This window comes from Tenrec ecaudatus, chromosome 3 (assembly GCF_050624435.1).
Source record: "Tenrec ecaudatus isolate mTenEca1 chromosome 3, mTenEca1.hap1, whole genome shotgun sequence".
Lineage (NCBI taxonomy): Eukaryota > Metazoa > Chordata > Mammalia > Afrosoricida > Tenrecidae > Tenrec > Tenrec ecaudatus.
Genome location: NC_134532.1, coordinates 208,157,872 through 208,171,195, shown reverse-complemented (window position 1 = coordinate 208,171,195; position 13,324 = coordinate 208,157,872). Strand labels below are relative to the sequence as shown.

Genomic DNA, 13,324 nt, shown 5'->3' with positions numbered 1-13,324 from the left:
GAAAGAATATTCCACATGTGCTGAGTCCAAAGGGAGCTGAGCCACCTAACGGGCAGCGCTGTAGCCCAAGAGCAGCCAGTGCACCTTCTCCTCCTCGGTCCAGGCTCAGGGATGTTGATGCAGGTCTCGCAATGCCATCTGTCTCTGTGAAGGCTTCCCTACGTGACGGCAATCACTACTGCTAAGGAAGCAGAACCTCAGCTAGATGCGCAAGCCCTTATTTTCCCTGGCTCGTCCGTTCCATTTGCCTATTTCCTCTGTCCCATCTAAGCACATGCATCTACGGCATCTCGGGCTGCTACACCTCCCACAGCATCTCAGGTATCCCTCCACACAGAAGAAAAGCACGGGCCCAGGAGGATGAACGCGCCCACTTCTCCATGCTGGGCAAGCTGGAGATGAGGCGCTAAGGCTGCTGAAGCAGGGCCCTAACTTCCTGACCTGACTCAAGATACCAGGGGTTTCCAAGGATCTTCTTGGCTCTTTACTGGTCTCCTGGTACCTTCCCACAAATGTGCTTTCCATGGGTGCTCCAAAGGATGGCAAAGAGGGCAGTCTGGCTTCATTTGTACATGTGTCTCACTAGTATCTCACTAGTGGAGTCCCTAGGTGGCACCTCACCACTAGCCAAAAGGTTACTGGTTCAAATCCATTGAGACACCTTGGAAGAAAGGCCTGGCATTCTGCTTCCAAAAGACCGCAGCCATGCAGACCACCTGGGGTGCTGGTCTATGCTGGGATGCATGAGGCTCTACAAATAGGGCTTGAGTTGATGGCTGTTGGCATCTAGTTAAGATCCGGGATCGGAAGTCTACATCTTCTGCGACTTTTCCTATGGTTTTCCCTAGAGGAGGCCATCACGCTTGGTAAACTGGAGGGTCAGCACAGAGCAGAAGACCTTCCAGGAGACGACTGGACAACAACAGGCTCCGTCATGTCATGATGATGGCGCAGGGCAGGGCAGAGTTACTTCTATTGTGTACAGGGTTGCTACGAGTCTGAGCCATCCTGAGGGCACACCTTCATATAAGGAGTCAGCAGCATATTGTCAAAGATACCCTTAAGACTCTCTTAGAAAGACAAAGCAGAGACTGCCTTGCAAGTTGCTTACTTCCTTCCACCCTAGAACAATTTACTATTTCTTGCCTTCTCCTTGCTTTTATTTTCCAGCAAACAAAAACAAAATCAGTACCAGTGCCCATGGACTCAATTCCAACTCACAGCAAACAGGGTGGAGCAGAGCTGCACTGTGCCCTTTACAGAAGCAGCTGACATACCTGTCCCCCTCGGAGCAGCTGCACACTTCAACACTGCACCACTAGCGCTTCTTGCTTGTATTTTCAAATGGAATCCAAACCTAGCACTGTGGAGTTGATCCTGACTCAGAGTGACCCCTAAGGGGCAGAGTCAAACTGCCTCAGGATTTCTGAGGCTGTAAAACTTTACAGAGACAGAATGTCATGTCTGTCCTTTTGAGTGGCTGGTGGGCTAGAACCAGCAACCAGTCAGTTAACAGACGAGTTCTTTGACCACTATGCCACCAAGAATCCCAGCTACTTATGTTTAGCAAGCCATATATTTTACAAAAATGGACCAACCAACAACATCATGATGGCGTGAGAAAAGACGGAATGAAGTGCTCAAGGATTTCATTTTGCTCGAATCCCCATCAAAGTTCATGCAAGCAGCAGCCAGGAAATCAATGGTGAACTAACTGCACAGGGCCAGCCTGTTGCACAAGGCGTCCTTAAAGGGCTAAGGAATGAGGATGTCACTTTGAGAACTAAGTAGTACCAGACCCAGTGATGGTGTTTTCAAAGGTCGCCCCACGTGCATGTGAAAGCTGGTCAAAGAAACAGGAAGGCTGCAGAGACGGATGCATTTGACTAATGGGGTTGGTGCACGATACTGAAAGTACCACTGGACTGCCGGAAGAACCACATCTATCTCAAAGAAGAACAGCCAGAGCGTTCCGCAGGAATGAGGATGTCGTTCTTACTGTGGACACACTGTCGGGAGAGGTCAGTCCCTGGAAGAGGACATCCTGCTTGGGAAAGGAGAGGGGCAGTGCAAAGAGAGGACGGCTCTTGAGGTGACGAGCTGACACCATGGCTGCAGCGATGGGCTCGAGCAGACGAACAGAACTGTGAGGACGGTGCAGCGGCAGGCGGGGCTTGGTCCTGTGTACACAGGGTTGCCATGAGTCCAAAAGGGCTACCGGGCCCCTAACTATCTTACACAAAGCGAAAGCACATTTATTTAAATCCCCGAATTCCCTTCTGTTTGCAGCCTGAGAGACGTCCACAGGCATCTGGGAGATGAGCGATGAGGGGAGGCAGGCCCCACTGCCCACTGTGCCTCCACCTCTCGGCACTTGCACAGCTGGCGCCGTCCTGTGAGGTCAACGTACACACCAGTGTGTGGGTGTCTAGATCACAGAAACTCGCAGCATACCACCTTGGCCTGGACTTCTAAGACTCTCCCGGATGGCTGGCAGCAGAGGCTGACCCAGTGCTGGAGGAGCAGGAGCAGAGGCAGAAGTCTGCAGAACGGAGGCACCAAGGGTTGTCAAGAACAGGTGGCGGTCAGAGCCAGACTCTGGCCAGGTGGTTTCCAGCAGGGAAGGCAGTCTTCATCAGCTGAAGCCCATACAGCTCATTCTTTCTGGACACAAACTGAGCAGCAACTGGGCCTCAGAAAGCAGAGGTGGTCCCCTGAGCAGTTCACATTGACCCTGGGAAGCCTGGAATTAAGAGCACCTGCCAGATGGTCCCTCACCCTCCACCCTCCAATCCTGGAATGTACCTCCCCTTTGGGGACACAATTCTGTCCCATCTCTCTGGTGACTTTACGCATCTCTCCCCATCCGCACCTGACCTTTCCCAAGCTCCCACCGCATCCTGACCCAGGGCGCCTTACAGGAACACCCTGGCCACTCTCCCAGGCACCCTTGGTCTCCTGTGCCTTTGCTCCCTGTACACATTTTGGACTGCCCCAGCCATCCCCAAGGCTTAAACCAAATCCCAACCCTGAAGTCCCAGGTCTGAGCCATGGGCCCATAGATCCTGGGCTCCTGCACCCACACAGCCTACCATACATCTACCACCTCCATATCCAAACCTGGCACCACCCCACACCTGGGCCAACGTCTGCCCCTCCCTTGCAGGAGCATCAGGGAGCCATGATCTCAGGACCCCTCAGGGAATGGAAGGGGAAGAGGCTTACTGGCAGAGCCTCACCCCCATATAAGAGCTGGCGGGATCCACAGAAACTTCGGTGTACCTTAGTAGGCCTGCTGCCTCAGAGACTGTCACTCCCAGCGACTCCGCAGGACAGAGCAGAACTTCCCACTCTAGTATCCATAACAGTCCACTGTGACGAGAGCAGACAGACCCACCTTTCTTCCACGAAGAGCTTATAAGTTTGAACTGCCGACCTTGCAGTTAGCAAGCCAACACTTAACCCACAGCACCACCACGGCTCCTTGAATTTACATGTGGTGTACCAAGAAAGGTATCTGAGCCTCGAAGCCCCCCAAGAGAAGTGAGCCTGGGTCAGGGCAGGCTCCAGGCTTTAAGGAAGGGGCATGTGCTTGTACAAAGAAGGGGCATGTGGCTGTACACAGGAAGGGCAGCACGGGCAGCCCTATATTGTGCCATCTGTTACAGGAAAACAGACATGGGTGGCTGCTCAGCAGGAGTCAATTTAAAGGACAACAGAGATAAGAAGGCTTAGACAGCTCTCCCAGTGTGGACTAAGAAGCCTCTATCAAGGGGTCTTCCTGGTGACTACAAGGGACTCAATTTGTACCTCGAGGGGTCTGTGGCAATCCCTAAGCGCTCAGGGTTAGACACAAGGAGGAGGCCCTGGGACCCTGGTCAGTGTACACATCTCAGAGACTCCAAGCAGCCTCTAAGCCCTGCTCACGAACTCACCCACCTCCCACAAAGGACTGTCACATGCCACGGGAGAATCTGGAAGAATCTAAGGATACACACAGCCTGGCCCCGTGCTGAGTGCTGGAATCCCGAGTTTGGTGAGATTTACCAATCCTGGTTGGGCAGCAGCCCGAGGCTCTAGCGGTGCTTGGGCTGCCAACACGGCGCCACTGGATGCATGGCTACCCAAGAGGAGAGGCCCAGCCTCAAACACAGCTTTTCTGAAGCCCGCTGAAGCCTCTGCACATGGACAGAAGCTACTGTTTGCAAAGCCCAGCAGTGACCTTCCCTCTCTACACCTTGTCTGTCTGTCCATCTCAGTGATACTTGGAAATTAAACCCAATCAGTTTTATACAGAGAATGCAGAGGGGGTAGATTTATCAGAATTATACAAGATGAACATTCCTGCTACTCTCTAAAAAAAGAACACATATTGTTGAAAATAATGACAAATCTACATAATCTAAATTAGGTCACTTTCAATAAGCAAGTTCTTACACAATATAAACACACACACACACACCCAAACTCCCTCAAACTCAAACTCACTGCCATGAGTTAATTCTAACTCATAGGGTAAAACAGAAGTGCCCCTATGTTAGTCTGGGTAAACTAGGGAAACAAATCCACAGAAACTCATATGTACAAGAGAGAGTTTTATATAAAGGGTAAGTGTGTATTAAGAAAGCATCTCAACCCAGTGCTGTCCAAGGCCTTAAGTCCAACATTAGCCCATATATCCAACACCAATCTAAAGTCCTCCTCCATCTCACATAACACATGCAATGATGCCGACTGCAGGAGGAAAGCCAAATCAGTTAAAGTGTAAGCAACTCAGCGCTGGCAGGGGTCTCCACACAGCTGCTCCAGCACCAGGGTTGCATCAGAGTAGGTCCATGCGGCTTCTCCTCAGAGATGTCTTGCAGGAAGTGAGCCTTGCAACCTGAAGCATGAAACTGGTTAAGGCAGCTGCACCCTGGTCCAACCATCAGCAAGCAAGAGACCCGAGAACTAGGAAGGTGAGGTTCACTGAGCCATTTATCTTACCACCTTACCTATCTGAGTACCTGTGGCTTGTAAAGCTTTGCAGGACTAGAAAGCCTCATCTTTCTCTCACGGAGCAGCTGGTGGGTCCCAACAGTTGACCTTGTGGTTAAGAGCACAGTGCATTAGGCTACCAGGGCTCCTAAGCACAGAGATGTTCTAAGTATATTCTAAACACAAATGGCATCTCTGTAGTGCTCCGTCTCCAAAGTGAAAGGATTTGAGTTATAAACACCGATTTAGATTCCACAGCAGGGAATTTTAAAGTGAGCATTTAAACACACCATATGTGAAAAGCAGAAGACATTTTGAGGTACAGATCTCAACGCTCTAAGGCGGCTTCTACTGCTTCTACTACGAGTTCATTTTGCAGACAAGGACATCAAGGCAGCCCTCCAAGGCTACACAGGGAGTAAGTGGAAGAGCTAGGAGCAAAGGCGAGCAGTCTACCACTGAAGTCAGTGCTTCGTCCCTCCCTACCACCTGTGCATTCTGCGTTTCCATGCCTCCAAAGTCTTGCCAAAGCAGCCAGTGTGTTCCTTCAGGAACATGGGGCCGTATGCCCTGCTTCCCTACTTCCCTCCGTCACCCTCTGTGCTCCTGGAGACCCAGGGCTCACTCATTGTCCTGCACTGGGTCACACTCCCGCACAAGCCCTCTTTAAAGTGCTCAGAAGCAATGAGGTGATTCTGAGGACTAAGTTTACCTGACCCAACCATGATACTTTCAAACATCTCATATGCATGTAAAAGCTGGACACTAAATAAGGAAGACTGAGAAGTAGCAATGCCTTTCAATTACGATGCTGGTGAAAACTATTCAAAGTGCAAGGGGCTGCCAGAAGAATGCTCCTGAGAAGCAGGGATGGCGAGACTTTGTCTCATGTACTTTGGACATGGCATCAGGCAAGAGCCCAGCTCCTGGACAAGCATCCGCTTGGTACAGGGGACGGACAGTGAAAAGGAGGAAAGCCCGACAACATGGACTGACACACCGGCTGAAGCATAAGAACTGTGAGGACGCCACAGGATCGGGCTGTGCTTCGTTCTGTTGTACACACGGTTGTCGCTGTGAGCGGGAAGTGACTTGATGGCACTCCACAACAACAACATCACAGTAGCTATGTGGCTCCCTCACCAGGCCCTGAGCTTTCTGGCTGAGGCCCACGTGGTCCTAGGTTTTGGCTGAAGGCAGTGCAATGCTTCATTCACCACTGAGGCCAAGCCATTGGTCTAAGGCAGGGGTCCCCAAACTACAGCTTGCGGGTCACATGCCGCACGCCGAGGACATTTATCCGGCCCACCGGGCGTTTTTGCCCTGCTTTTTTTTAAAATAAATCTTTTTATTGGGGCTCATACAACTCTTATCACAATCCATACATACATCAATTGAGCAAAGCACCCTTATACATTCGTTGCACACATCATTCTCAAAATTCGCTTTCCACTTGGGTTCCTGGAATCAGCTCGGTTTCCTTTTTTTCCCTCCCTTCTCCCCCTCCCCGCTCCCCCCTTAATAGATTACAATTATTTTATCTTATCTTACACTGCCCGGCGTCTCCCCTCACCCACCTTCCCATTGCCCATCTCCCAGAAAGGAGGTTACACAGAGATCTCCAGATCGGTTCTCCCTTTCTACACCCCATTCCCTCCCGGTCGCCACTCCCACCGCTGGTGTTGAGGGGTTCATCCGTCCTAGATTCCCTGTGCCTCCAGATCCCCACTGCACCGCTATACATCCTCTGGTATAACCAGGTCTGCAAGGTAGAATTGGGGTCACGATAATTGGGAGGGGAGGAAGCGTTCAAGAACTAGAGGAAGGTTTTGAGTTTCATTGTTGCTACACTGAACCCTGAGTGACCCATCTCCTCCCCACTACCCCTCTGCAAGGGATGTCCAGCTGTCTACAGATGGGCATTGGGTCCCCATCACGCACTCCCCCTCATTCACGGTGATGTGATTCCCCCACCACTCCCCCACCTTTGTTGTTGGAGACCTGGTCTTCTCTGCCCTTCACGATCACCCATGTTGATGTGCTGCTTCCGTGTGGGCTTTGTTGCTTCTGGACTAGATGGTCGCTTGTTTGCTTTCAAGCCTTTAAGTCCCCAGACGCTATATCTCTCAGTAGCCGGGCACCATCAGCCTTCTTAACCATACTTGCTTATGCACACATTCGTCTTCAGCATTTATGTGAGGAAGGTGATCACACAAAGATTGTTTTTGTTCCTTGATGTCTGCTACCTGGTCCATTCAACACCTTGTATTCGCTTAGGCTGTGTGCTTCTTCTCTGTGGGCTTTGTTGTTTCTGAGCTAGATGGCTGCTTGTTTGCCTTCAAACCTTTAAGACTCCAGATGCTATCTTTTTGATAGCCGGTCACCATCAGCTTTCTTCACGTTTGCTTACACACACACGTCTGTCATCAGTGATCATGTCGGGAAGGTGGGTATCATGCAATGACCGTTTAGCTGGGCGAGGTGCTATTGTATTGGGGGAGTATGCATGAGGAGGCCCAATGTCCATCTGCTACTCTACTACTGAACCTATAAATATATGCACATAGGTCTATTGCCCCCATAATCATAAATATATTTACATATGTACATGTCTGTATTTAGGCTTCTCTGTATGCACTTTGCCTCCTACTCCTTTCCTCTATTTCCCTTCGCTTTCCTCCTGTCCCACTACCATGTTCAGCCTTCATTCCGGTTTCAGTAATTCCTCTGTTACCTTGCCCTTGGTCACTTCCTACCAGTTGCCCTGCTTTTTTAACTTCAAAATAAGATATGTGCAGTGTGCATAAGAATTTGCTCATAGTTTTTTTTAAAAAAAAACTATAGTCTGGCCCACCAATGGTCTGAGGGACAGTGAACTGGCCCCCTGTTTAAAATGTTTGAGGACCCTGGTCTAAAGAATGGTTTCAAAAAATACAGGAGAGCAATGCTTACAGAGGAGCCAAGCTTCCTCTGTTGAGTATTTCTGCAGCTCTACCTGCCCACCCTCTTGTGCACCTGAGCAGTCACTTTCTGGCAAAATTGCCGGCTTTCTGTACAATTCCCAGAGCTCTCCGCTGCCCGCCACTGAGTCCCCCAGAGGACAGGGTGGAAGAGCCCCTGTGGGCGTCAAGCTTGTAACTCTTCATGTGAGTAGGAAGCCTCCTTGCTCTCCTTCAGATCGGTTGGTGGTTTCAAATTGCTGACCCTGCAGTTAGCAGCCCAACACATAACCCGCTATGCCACCAGGGCTTCATTTTCTGAGTTTGGCAGCGAAATTGAGGAAGGCCCATGATGAGATGGACGGACACAGTGGCTGCAATCATGGGCTCACACAGAAGGACACTTGTGAGGCTGGCGCAGGACCAGTGGTGTTCCGCTGTGCTGTACATGGAACCCACGCAAAGCCGCCACCGCCGCCGAAGAGCGTGGGGTCACAGCAGTGAAGAAAACTGTCCAAAGTCACCAAAAAGGCATAAGGGGCCGCCTGAGAATAGAACCCAGATCCCAAACAACCATCCATCCGCCTAAAAATCCCACAGAGAAGACGACCTGGTCCTGACAGGGACCAGCACAGCAGGTGCTGAGCCTCCTTAGTGACTCCTACACAGAGGGAAGGGGTGGTCTGTCTCCAAACCCCGCCTGCTGCTCGGCTGGCAGACCAACCCTCCCTCCATGCCCATGCACAGTTGGCTGTGTGCTGGTCAGTCTTGCTTCCCAAGTGTACTTGTGCTCCATGCTTTGTTTGCTTCTGCTGTTCACGTTTCAGAACCGCTCTTCTCAGGCATTCTGCAGAGCCATCGGGGCTGACTCGTCCTGTGATCTCTGGGCACGGCTGCTGAGGAATAGCTTCCAAAAGCTGCCATTCTTCAGGGGCCCTGCTGGCACCAAGGGCTGGAACCCGCCGGGCCTTTCAGAGGAGGATCACCCGGGGAATCTGCTCATATGATGGCTGCCGCCAAGGACACACGGTGGGCAGTTGTACTTGACCCCACAGGATAGCTGTAAGCCTCAGATGTGATGGCACAAGCCTCGGTTTCTGACTCAGAAACCGCAGAGCGACCTGCACTTGTGCGTTCGCCTTACTCCGGTGGCATTCTGTTCCTCCCCAGAAAAGCACTCACTCGCTTCTTCCGTAACGCCACACATCTGTCCGCGCTGACACTGACAACCATCAGATGCCGACGATGGTTTCTGGTCAGTATTCATCTCCTACCACAGAACTGGTTGGCGGCTCGGAGACTATATTGCAGTAAAGGACTGCAGACCTTGCTGCCGCTTTCCCTCCGTATCTTCTGAGAGAGCTTATTCGGCAATAAGAAAACCTTACATCTGTTCTTCATTAAAAAATAGGGGTGGTTATAAATATAATTATATGTTCAATAGTATGTCTAAATATATCTTTCTTAATATAGCACTGATCATTTGGAGGGGAAATCACAACTAATACTGGTCTGCTGTCTGTGACACTTCAGTAAAATGGCACTGTCTGATCTCAGCTGCAGATAACAAAGGTGAGGTCAGGGTTTGGAGTGTCGCCAGAGGACACGCATACTGTGTGGGGCCACTATGGCTCAAGGGCCTGCCATGCACAGACGCTGATCTGTGTCAAAAGTGCCCACTCTGCCGCACACAAGAACGGGTATGCTGGAGTGCCAAGGCAAGAGTAGTAGACCCCACTCGGCCGGACGAGACACCCAGCCAGGTATGTATGGCCCACTTAGGCCCACCTCCCGTGAAGGACCACCATCCAACCTCAGGAGGGCGGTGGTGGTGGCAGCAGCCAATACATCTCAAGGATGTCAACACTGTGCAGTACAGTAAGTGTTCTATTTACTTTGTACTATTTACAAAGGCTCACGGATATCCAAAGTCTTAGGAAATTTAATACTAATACACAACACTGAAGTTTCACTAAAATATTCAAAGGAAATATAGACACGCTCATCTCACAAGCCAACGAGGGATCCCCTTTTTTCCGGTCATCAAGGCAGTACCAATGCTGCTTCCCACAGACTGATGTAAATCAAGGGGCCAGATGACACAGTGCAGTTAAGAGGCACAGAAGTCCAAAGATCCATCTGCAGGCAGCCTTGTGTGTGAAGCATGAAGTCCATGGGACTGGACCAGATTTGTCAAGAAAGGGGTATTCGTCAGGAGGACTGGGAGGAGCAGCAATGTCCGCTTGGAGAAAGTCTGAGGAGGTGGGATCCAGAAAGGAGAGGCTGGAGACAGGCAGGCGCCCACAAGAAGGTGGTGTCACAGAAGTTGAGTCTCAATAAAGAGGATGTGATGTGCGACGGTGGATGCTGCGGAGGGCATGCTCACGTGCACAGAGTAACATGACGGTAAAGAACCGAGACGAAGTGTTCAGAAATTTCTCACAGAAACAGTCACTCTGTCCAAGGTCACAAGGTACCTAGTAAAGGACCACACCTGAAACCAGAGTATCACTAATCTGAAAGCAGCGCTGCCACTTTCCCAGCAACCCCTGCTCTCCAAGGATTCCCCGAACTGAGTCACCGGTGAACCGCTATGGATGACTCTTAGGAAACAAATTAGTTGAAGCTGAACATTTTTAAAAGCCAAGACACTGAACTTGTCAAAGGTCAAGGCAGATGACTTCAATGCTTGCTGAGGTGTAAGTATAAGACAAGCCAGCACTGAAAAACAAAACACAAACTGCCATTGAATTGATGACTCACAGGGACCCTATAGGACAGGGTAGAACTTCCTCTTGGGTTTCCAAGGCTGTGTCTCTACACAGGAGTAGAAAGCCTCATCGTTCTCCAGTGGTGCAGCTGATGGTTCTGAACTGCTGACCTTGTGGCGAGCAGCTAAGTGCAGCAGTTGAATGCAAGGCTCCGGTCAGTTAGAAGAGAAGATGCCACTTTCAGGGCATCTGTATCAGGGTGGCTGGCTGTACAATTATCCTTGTTTTCCTTTGCAAATGAGAAATTAATTGTGCTGAGAACATCATTTCAGAAGCAGCCGACCCTTAATTACCCATCAGGATAAACACAGGGCCCATAGCACTCACACTCTACGGCAGAGGCCGGTGGGGGTGAAGACTGGTGAGATAAAAACTAACGATGCTAAAAATGTGGATTTTCTAAGAACCTGCCTTCGCCTCACCCCGGATCTGTTGTGGGAATGGCTAGCCAGGACAATACCTGCTTTTCCTGAGTCTGCCTTCCTCCTGTCCTCTGCTTACTCTCGTGCCCGGATAAATCAAGGGATCGGAGGGCAGAGAAAAGCAGAAAAGGCCAGCAAAATGAACTGGGCTGTGCCCAAGAGGTGGGGAACCAGCAGCAAAGGTCCCATGGCAGTCACTAGCACCAGCTCCGCTCAGGCTTTGTGCTTCACCAAGAGTCCCCAGCCCAGCTGTGACACAGGTGCTGGCTCGTCTTCACAGGCAAGCTTTCCACTGTCAGCCCCACGGGGACCGGAACCAGTGCAGACGCCCCAGAGACCAGACTAGTGGCTGGCGGTGTTGTGAAAGAGCCGAATGGGCTTGGAGGGCAGGCTAAGCATATAGAGGATTAAGCAATTCAGTGACAGAAGCCAGCCAAGAACACGGATTACCTCATTCTCAGTCTAAAGGTGACTCGCTGGAAGATCTGTTGATGAGCCAAGTGGGAGCGAGCACAGAAACAGGGTTGTACCCGCTCATCCTCTGGGCTTAAGTCAAAAATGGCAGTGGCGGCGGCAGAAGCTGGGAGAACTTTTAAGAGTGGGAAACAAAGAACACAGATCAATCTGCAGCATGTGCTAGGGACCACTGACGCCCAAGTTCAAGTTCGATGGCCACACAAAGCAGCAGCAGCTTATGCAGTGACCATTCCGAGAGCAATGATGGAAACGGGAGCCACTAGCAGAGAGAAAGGCGCCGTTCTTAGGTGCAGGACGGTGACCGGACTAGCAGCGCAGAAAGAAGCCACAGCCTACTGCCATATTGCATATACACACGCAGCAGTCTGGTGGTGCAGCAGTTACGCACTGGGCTGCTAACTGCAAGGTCAGCAGTTCGAAACCACCAGGTGCTCCACAGGAGAAAGATGAGTCTTTCGACTCCCAGTTAGTTCTGGGGGGTACCCGCTTGTGTGTGCGTGTACATGTACATACACAAAACCCAGACTCACTGCCAGAGTCGACTGTGACTCCTCATAACCCAGAGGGACAGAGTCTCTCTGCCCCTGTGGGTTTCTGAGGCTGTAAGTCCTTATGGGCCGGGAGTTTCAAACTGCTGGCCTTGCAGCCCAAGAGGCAACTCACTGCGCCACCAGGGCTCCTGCATCCATAACTACAGAACATGGACACAGACAGGACCGAATGAACAGCATTTCTAACGGCCCTGGCTGCTGTTGTTAGGGGCCACCTAGTGTGCTCTGACCCATGGCAACTCTATGCACAGCAGAAGCTCCCTCTTAGACCAGCAAACGGCAGCTCGAAGGACCCAGTGCTGAGAAGTGGAAAGCACAGCTTACGCATATATGACACACGGCTGTATACACACATACATGCTCTATACTTTCTGAACAAATGCATGGAGAAGGGGGAGCATAAAGCAGAAGTGGGACTCTCACACCTCGGGCTGGGCTGGCCTGCTCCCCAGGGGAGGGCCTGGACAGCACCTGGTCTGCTTGTGAGCACGCAGGACTGGTCGCTTCTCCTTGTGATGGATAAGGGCCCCATGAGTCACACAGCAGGTACCAAGGCTGGGAAGGCAAGCTGACAAACGTCTTACTTTTATGAGCCCTGAGTTCCATTGAAGGAGCCCTGGTGGTACAGTGGTTTGCAGTCCACTGCTAACTGAAAGGCTGGTGGTTCAATACATCGCTCCTCAGTGGGAGGAAGAGATGAGCTAGCTTCTGTAAGGAGTGACAGCCTTGGAAACCCTAGGGGGACAGTTATATGCTGTCCCATGGGGTTGCCTGAATCAGAATCGACTCAACCGACTTTTGTTTTTGTTCTGTTTTAAGTCCCTAGGGGAAATGGTAAAAGGGACCTTGGAACCAACTGACAGTGAAGCCACCGGCATAGGAAAGTTCCAACTTTCAAACTGGAAAGACAGCGGCTGCCCTAACGCTAGGCAGACTGGGGCTTCGGTGGTGGAGTGCCGGTGGTGGCACCAGGGACATGACAAATGGGCACTAACACAGTGCCCGGTCTGGGGGATGTACTTTCCATCATGACGCTAGCTAGGTTGTGGTGCTCAGAGGCCCAGCAGGTGAGGAAGTTCCTGAGAAGCCGCTCTCTGGATTCTTGAGAGGATGCCAGCCAGGAGCGCAGCTCAGGGGCGGGGAGCACGGCTAGAAGTCAGGGTTAAGGTTAGTGGCACTTAGCAGCC

At 51.2% G+C, this 13,324-nt stretch overlaps 1 protein-coding gene across 1 annotated transcript in view; it reads right to left on the bottom strand.

Annotated features, from left to right (window-relative positions):
• The window catches only part of TAPT1 (transmembrane anterior posterior transformation 1), a 65,725-nt gene that overhangs the window by 49,266 nt on the left and 3,135 nt on the right, over positions 1-13,324 (bottom strand). The window lies entirely within an intron of this gene.